This window comes from Coffea arabica, chromosome 8c (assembly GCF_036785885.1).
Source record: "Coffea arabica cultivar ET-39 chromosome 8c, Coffea Arabica ET-39 HiFi, whole genome shotgun sequence".
Classification (NCBI taxonomy): Eukaryota; Viridiplantae; Streptophyta; class Magnoliopsida; order Gentianales; family Rubiaceae; genus Coffea; species Coffea arabica.
Window position 1 is genome coordinate 22,260,055 of NC_092325.1, and position 8,576 is coordinate 22,268,630.

The window sequence follows — 8,576 nt, forward strand, 5'->3', positions numbered from 1 at the left end:
AAATTTTACCCCCCAATACCCCTAGGTCTAGGGTTTGCATTCATGTAGTACATCCAAATGTAATAAATTCTTTGGTTAAAACAAGAAAATCTTTGATTAAATCACGCAACTAGCCTTGGCTAGGTCGAAGGGGTGCCTTGGATTGTATCCTTGCCTTCCCCTTCGTCAAATGTGACTCCCGAACCTTTTTCGTTGGTTTACGTAGACTAGGAGTCGTTTAAAAGGGGTTTCTTACTACTTTTTCCTATTTTTCTTTAAAAAATTCATTTTTAGGTGACTTGGTACACCTTAACTCATTACCAAGTGGCGACTCCGATTTTTTATTTCAAAAACCCTTTTTAAACTATAATTTTGGGTCAAATCGTCGCATTTTCAAACCCCCATTTAGACCCATTTTTCTTTTAAATCACAATTCATTTTCCAAATCACAAATTGAATCAAAAAATACATTTTTAAACCATTTATTTATTTATCAAAAAATGGGGCGCGGCAACCATGATGAGGACATCTTCGTTGCAATCCCCGATAGCGCTCCCAAGTTTCATACAATGTCTCTCCTTCCTGTTGAGAAAAACTAGTTATATCCATTCTGAATTTAGCTGTTTTTCCAGGTGGAAAGAATTTATTGAGAAACGCCTTATCTAATTCAGCCCTAGTAGTAAAAGTGTTCGGTGGATGAGATTGTAACCAAACCTTGGCCTTGTCCCTTAGTGAGAATGGAAACAATTGAAGTTTAATTGCATCATCACTAACACTATTAAACTTAATTATATCACAAATTTCAAGAAATGTTGACAAGTGAGAATTTGGATCTTCGGTGGCATTACCTCCATATTGAGATTGTTGTACCATTTGAATTAGTGATGGTTTAATCTCAAAATTATTAGCATTTACCGTTGGTCTTGCAATACTAGTTTGAGAACCTTGTGTTCCCGGTAAAGCAAAATCTCGTAGAATTTGCCTATTTGGTTCATTTTCCACCATTTCTCCCTCAAATGGTAATTCTATCAAGATTTCCTCTATCGGCTGCCAAGCCTCTTGTTCCTCTTGACGTGGTGTATTCCTCCTTTGTCTCTATAGTGTCCTCTCAATTTCAGGATCGAAAAATGCAACTTCTCGATTTGATCGATGTATACACTACAAATAAAAACAAGAGAAATTTTTTACAGTTTTAATTGTTAAAATCAACTATAAACAACTTAAATAAAAATAATGAAAATATCTAAATTAATAGAGATGATTAGACCTTAATATTGCCACTCCCCAGCAACGGCGCCAAAAAGAACTTTGAGAAGATAATATTCAGAACAGTGACTATGAATCCGGAACAAACGTAAACCCTACCAACCGTTCAAAAGAACTTGTGAGAAGATAACATTCAGAACCCAATTGAGCCGAGCCAAAAGATGCAATAAGCTAATCACACCCTGAAATACCTGTTCCGAAAGATAATACAGTGCTTGAGTGCTATAACGACCGATAAAAAAAATGAAACAAAGAACGAAAACAAGTCGCGGATGAACAGTGACTGCCACGTCACAATCGGACCGGTTTTTAGCCGGATATCCAACTGAATTGTGAGAACCCTAAAACTGTCTTATTTTTTTGGCTTTATTTTATTTAATTGCACGCCGTTTCTATATTTTCTTTATTAGAAAATTTTTCTAAACAATTTTTATGAGTAAATATACTTTTAAAATTATTTTTCTAGTATAAGTTAGTTCATGAGATTTTAGGAATGTATATCGGACGTGGGACCCGCTAGTGCGGTAAGTGCGATAAAATTCGGCCAATTAAGTTAAGTTTTGTATACAGGGATTAATTTACCAGGTGTTAAGAGGTAATTAGAGGTTACCTAAATGAATTGATGTTGGACAGACAAAAGGATAGCTTTAAGCCTAAAAGGTGACAAGTGTCACTTTCTTACTCAAGGTTGGACTTTGACCATCTTACTTACCTTTACCAAATAACCAAAAAATTGACCCAAAATCATCTTCATTTCAAGCATCTTAGCCGAAACTCTTAGAGAGAAGAGAGGAAAAGCCTTCAACTTTCTTCATCCCAATCTTGCTCAATCTTATGATCTAACTGATAAAACCCCAACTTTCACCATAAAAATCATTTGTAAGGTAGGATTAAGGTAGGTGGTGGAGTGGTTTGGAAAGAGGCGGTGCTAAGTTGTTTCTTTTCTTGAGTTTACAAGGTGAGAGGCTAAGAAACTCTTCCTTTGTTCTTGATGATGTTAAATTAGTGACTTGTGATAGTTAATGAGGTGGTTTTGTGGAAGATTTCATGACTTTTAGTAGAGATTGATGAATTTATGATTTTATTCATGATTTTTCTGATTTTATGTGATTAGTGTTGGTTGGCCATGGATGATGGCTTAGTATGGTTTAAAGTGAAGCTTTGGGGTGTTAATTGTACCTATTTGCGGAAAATTTCTGCTTTGTGCGAAAAATTTCAGATTTAGGGTTTTGAATTGGGGCTTTTCTAGGGTTATTGTGGAACTCATGAATTGGCTTTGTTTAAAGGGTATTGTAACCCTAATAAGATGTATTGAATGGCCTATGACTTGCAATGGTAATTGTGGTTGTGTTGGGAAAATATAAGTGATTGATTTTAGGATGGAAATCTGAAATTTTAAAGGGAAATGCTGTCCAAATTTTAGGTCCGTATGCTTTCTTGGAATTTGGTTGCTTTGAGGTTAATAAGGGACCTTGGGGTTGTCTAGACCTTTAGCACCAAGTGTTTCTTATATTATTTTCAAGTTCTTTTGGCCTTACATTAGTGATGTGTGGTTTGGGTTTATGACTCGTATTCGAGTCTCATTGTGTTTTCTTGAATGTTTTAAGGCGTGCCGGTGACGCAAGACGCCGGTGGAGTGGAAATTTGTGAAATCTCTCTTTGTTTGATTGGTGAGTGTACTACTAACATGATTGTTACTTCATGGCTTTATTATACTTGAAATTTATGATTGGAATACTTGTGTTCACTGATGATATTGGTTGAGACGAGGGTGTACTTTATCACTCTCGTACTCTATGGCTTATGTGACTGTTTACTGTATCAATTGAATTTCACTTGAATATACTTGAACTGGTGTCGTTTGGACGTGTATCCAATGACCTTTACTATTAACATGAGCTCAACCCTATTGGTGGTCAATTGAATCGAGCCAGCAAGGGCATGGTCGAGAAAATTGACGAGCCATGAGGAATGTTTATGTGGAATCATTGGGTATGAGACTCTTGATTCCGGTATACTCGAGTATTACCATTTCTGAACTGATTGGAGTTCGGATCCAGTAGGGGTATGTGAGGTGGACGGATATTGGAGAAAGGTGGAGTCTACGATATTGGTTACTCTTTATACATTGACGGTGAGTCAATGAGGTGAGATCAAGTACGACAAGCGAGGAAAAGGGCTCTTGAGAGCCGTCTGTATCCTTTTAAAATCTTTATTGAAATATGGTGCTAGTTCGGTTTACTTGTTGAACGTATTCGGATTGAATAACCTTGTGCTTATGTGAACTTTGTTGATTTGCGTGATGGTACCTCATTGGACAAAAGCTCACTCTGTGACGCCCCGAAAAGAATGAGAGTGAGAACCCGGAAATTTTCTAATTTTCTAAGGTTTATTTTATTTAATCGCCCGCCTTTTCTACAGTTTCTTTATTAGAAAAATTTCTCAGATAAAGTTTATGAGCAAAGATAGTTTTAAAATGATTTTTCTAGTATCGGTTAGTTTTTGAGAAATTAAAAGCGTATTTTGGACGTGGGACCCGCTAGTGCGGTAAATGCATTATATTTTTGACAACTTGTTGGAATTTTGTATTAAGTGATATTATTTTACAAGGTGTTAAGATATTTGTAGTGGAGAGACAAAAAGATAAGTTTTAAACCTAAAGGTGACAAGTGTCACTTTCTTACTCAAGGGTGGACTTTGACCATTTTACTACCTTTACTAATTGATTAAAAACTTGACCCAAAATTCATCTTCTTCATAAGCTCCTTGGCCGAACCTCTTGGAGACAAAAAAGATAAAAGCTTCCAATTTCTTCCTTCTATGTCTTGCCCAATCTCACAAACCAACCGTTAAAACCGTGATTTGCTCCATAAAAACCTTTCTCTTGGTGGTATTAAGGTGTGTGGTGAAGTGGTTTGAGAAGCAAAGGTGCTAAGTTGGGTCTTTCCTTGGGTTTGCATGGTAAGTGACTAAGGAACCTTTCCTTTGATCTTGATAATGTTCAATTAGTGATTGGTGGTGGTTGAATAAGTGATTTTATGGATGATTTCATGATTTTGGTTGAAATTAGTGAAGTTTTATATTTAATTAGGATTTTTCTGTTCTCATATGATTGTTATTATGTGGTTATGTATGATGATTGGAAATGATAGTTGAGGAAGCTAGGAGGTGGAAAAAGTGATTAATTGCTAGAAATTTCTGTTTTGGAAAGAAATTGAAAAAACTAGGGTTCCTTGTTCTTCATTCTGTCCGGTTTTATTGCACCATGTTAGAGGCCGAATTGGCCTTGTCCTAAAACATGAAAGTTGTAGGGAATGACATTTTAGAGGTGCCTACAAAATTTCAGGTCAATCGGAGTAGCGTAGCTTGAGAAAAGTCGAAATTACCCTTGCTATCCTGGTTTACCCAGAATTGGAGAATTGCGTCTGTAATTGATTATTTTGGTTAGGAATGCTTCAGAATTGGTTGTTGAGGTCTTCTGATGAAATGTATACCTGTTTCTAAGCTTTCAGATGGCTTTGGAATTACTGGATTTGAACTTCGGTAGCCTGATTTATGATGTTTACGCCGGAATACGTTTGGTAAACCTATTTTTGCGATTCTGGTGTAGTATATTGCCTTTTTGACCTGGTTGCACTCGAAACTGGGCTGAGTGACCTTCTGTAATATTGTAGCCCTGTTTCTTAGCTTCGAAACGGTGGGTCTTTCACCTTCATCCGACAATCGTACCGCCTTTGGTACCATTACCGCAAAATGACGTCAAAACTATTTTTCTGGTTTTGAGTTTAACTTTCATTTCTGGACTTTTCCCTAGCTTGACTTGTCTTTGTACAACTTGGAGCTTGCTGAATGGCTATTGGATGAACTTGTTGTTGTGTGTGTACCTTTGGGACTGCATGAGGAAATAATGAAGCCATGATGGCTGGAAAAGTTAGCAAATTTAGGGGAAGTGCTGTCCGAACTTTTAAAGGACTTGTTTGCATTGAGTTTGTGATCTAAGACTTGGATTTGAGCAAGGCAATGATATATGATGGATGGTTTCTGAGCCATGGAGGTGAGTGACCCTAAACTATTTCCAAAGTACTTGTGAAATGCTTCTTGCATTATTTATTCGATTGCATATCATGCGTGCTTGCATGTGGATTCATGACATGATTTGGCTTCAATGAGTTCTGGGAAAGTCTAGTGCCGGACACCAACGTCTCCACCTTGTTTATGGTTCATGTTCATGTTTATCTGAAGCTCAAAAAGGGGCTCCCTCTCAATGTTAATGTTAAATGATCTATTTGAGCGTTGGGTGTTCAAGTGCAATGATTTCACCGGCTCATGAGAGCAACAAACGTACATTTGATCTCTGAATCATGACATCATCGAAATGATCGAAATGCATTATTGTGAAATATATTTGATTTCTGATTTTACTGGTTACTCGCTGAGCTTCTAACTCAACCCAAAACTATTTTATTCCCCTCCACAGGGCTCAAGGCGAAGGAATACTTATTCACGTGGCTGGATGGCATGTATCTTGTACAGTTTGGATTTGGAATCATTTTATGTATAGTTGGGAATCGTTTCCGCTTCGCTTATGACATGTAAATATTGGAGATTTATATTGTAATACTTGAGGTTTATTCTTGTAATTCATTTGAGGATTGTAGTGAACGACTGAGTCTCGGCGAGAGCTGGGCAGGCGGCCCGCCGAACCCTGGGGTACGCCTTAGGGGGAGGTGGGGCTGTTACAGTTGGTATCAGAGCTTAGGATTCAGATCTCTGTAGTGTATCCTAGGCTTGAAGTTTAGGATGCCGGACTGTGGGTTTGGTTTGCAATATTAGTGATTCTTGCGGGATATCTCGACTTGATTGGTACAAGATGGAATGTCGAGGACGACATTCTTTTAAGGAGGGGAGTTTGTGACGCCCCGAAAAGAATGAGAGTGAGAACCCGGAAATTTTCTAATTTTCTAAGGTTTATTTTATTTAATCGCCCGCCTTTTCTACAGTTTCTTTATTAGAAAAATTTCTCAGATAAAGTTTATGAGCAAAGATAGTTTTAAAATGATTTTTCTAGTATCGGTTAGTTTTTGAGAAATTAAAAGCGTATTTTGGACGTGGGACCCGCTAGTGCGGTAAATGCATTATATTTTTGACAACTTGTTGGAATTTTGTATTAAGTGATATTATTTTACAAGGTGTTAAGATATTTGTAGTGGAGAGACAAAAAGATAAGTTTTAAACCTAAAGGTGACAAGTGTCACTTTCTTACTCAAGGGTGGACTTTGACCATTTTACTACCTTTACTAATTGATTAAAAACTTGACCCAAAATTCATCTTCTTCATAAGCTCCTTGGCCGAACCTCTTGGAGACAAAAAAGAGAAAAGCTTCCAATTTCTTCCTTCTATTTCTTGCCCAATCTCACAAACCAACCGTTAAAACCGTGATTTGCTCCATAAAAACCTTTCTCTTGGTGGTATTAAGGTGTGTGGTGAAGTGGTTTGAGAAGCAAAGGTGCTAAGTTGGGTCTTTCCTTGGGTTTGCATGGTAAGTGACTAAGGAACCTTTCCTTTGATCTTGATAATGTTCAATTAGTGATTGGTGCTGGTTGAATAAGTGATTTTATGGATGATTTCATGATTTTGGTTGAAATTAGTGAAGTTTTATATTTAATTAGGATTTTTCTGTTCTCATATGATTGTTATTATGTGGTTATGTATGATGAGTGGAAATGATAGTTGAGGAAGCTAGGAGGTGGAAAAAGTGATTAATTGCTAGAAATTTCTGTTTTGGAAGGAAATTGAAAAAACTAGGGTTCCTTGTTCTTCATTCTGTCCGGTTTTATTGCACCATGTTAGAGGCCGAATTGGCATTGCCCTAAAACATGAAAGTTGTAGGAAATGACATTTTAGAGGTGCCTACAAAATTTCAGGTCAATCGGAGTAGCTTAGCTTGAGAAAAGTCGAAATTACCCTTGCTATCCTGGTTTACCCAGAATTGGAGAATTGCGTCTGTAATTGATTATTTTGGTTAGGAATGCTTCAGAATTGGTTATTGAGGTCTTCTGATGAAATGTATACCTGTTTCTAAGCTTTCAGATGGCTTTGGAATTACTGGATTTGAACTTCGGTAGCCTGATTTATGATGTTTACGCCGGAATACGTTTTGTAAACCTATTTTTGCGATTCTGGTGTAGTATATTGCCTTTTTGACCTGGTTGCACTCGAAACTGGGCTGAGTGACCTTCTGTAATATTGTAGCCCTATTTCTTAGCTTCGAAACGGTGGGTCTTTCACCTTCATCCGACAATCGTAGCGCCTTTCGTACCATTACCGTAAAATGACATCAAAACTGTTTTTCTGGTTTTGAGTTTAACTTTCATTTCTGGACTTTTCCCTAGCTTGACTTGTTTTTGTACAACTTGGAGCTTGCTGAATGGCTATTGGATGAACTTGTTGTTGTGTGTGTACCTTTGGGACTGCATGAGGAAATAATGAAGCCATGATGGCTGGAAAAGTTAGCAAATTTAGGGGAAGTGCTGTCCGAACTTTTAAAGGACTTGTTTGCATTGAGTTTGTGATCTAAGACTTGGATTTGAGCAAGGCAATGATATATGATGGATGGTTTCTGAGCCATGGAGGTGAGTGACCCTAAACTATTTCCAAAGTACTTGTGAAATGCTTCTTGCATTATTTATTCGATTGCATATCATGCGTGCTTGCATGTGGATTCATGACATGATTTGGCTTCAATGAGTTCTGGGAAACTCTAGTGCCGGACACCAACGTCTCCACCTTGTTTATGGTTCATGTTCATGTTTATCTGAAGCTCAAAAAGGGGCTCCCTCTCAATGTTAATGTTAAATGATCTATTTGAGCGTTGGGTGTTCAAGTGCAATGATTTCACCGGCTCATGAGAGCAATAAACGTACATTTGATCTCTGAATCATGACATCATCGAAATGATCGAAATGCATTATTGTGAAATATATTTGATTTCTGATTTTACTGGTTACTCGCTGAGCTTCTAGCTCACCCCAAAACTATTTTATTCCCCTCCACAGGGCTCAAGGCGAAGGAATACTTATTCACGTGGCTGGATGGCATGTATCTTGTGCAGTTTGGATTTGGAATCATTTTATGTATAGTTGGGAATCGTTTCCGCTTCGCTTATGACATGTAAATATTGGAGATTTATATTGTAATATTTGAGGTTTATTCTTGTAATTCATTTGAGGATTGTAGTGAACGACTGAGTCCCGGCGAGAGCTGGGCAGGCGGCCCGCCGAACCCTGGGGTACGCCTTAGGGGGAGGTGGGGCTGTCACACACTCCATTTG

General features: G+C 37.7%; 1 non-coding gene across 1 annotated transcript; it reads left to right on the forward strand.

Annotated features, from left to right (window-relative positions):
* Nucleotides 1-490: 490 nt before the first annotated feature.
* Nucleotides 491-597, forward strand: LOC113720828 (small nucleolar RNA R71). The gene has a single exon (XR_003455535.1). It is a non-coding gene; the product is annotated as a small nucleolar RNA R71 (small nucleolar RNA).
* Nucleotides 598-8,576: the final 7,979 nt, after the last annotated feature.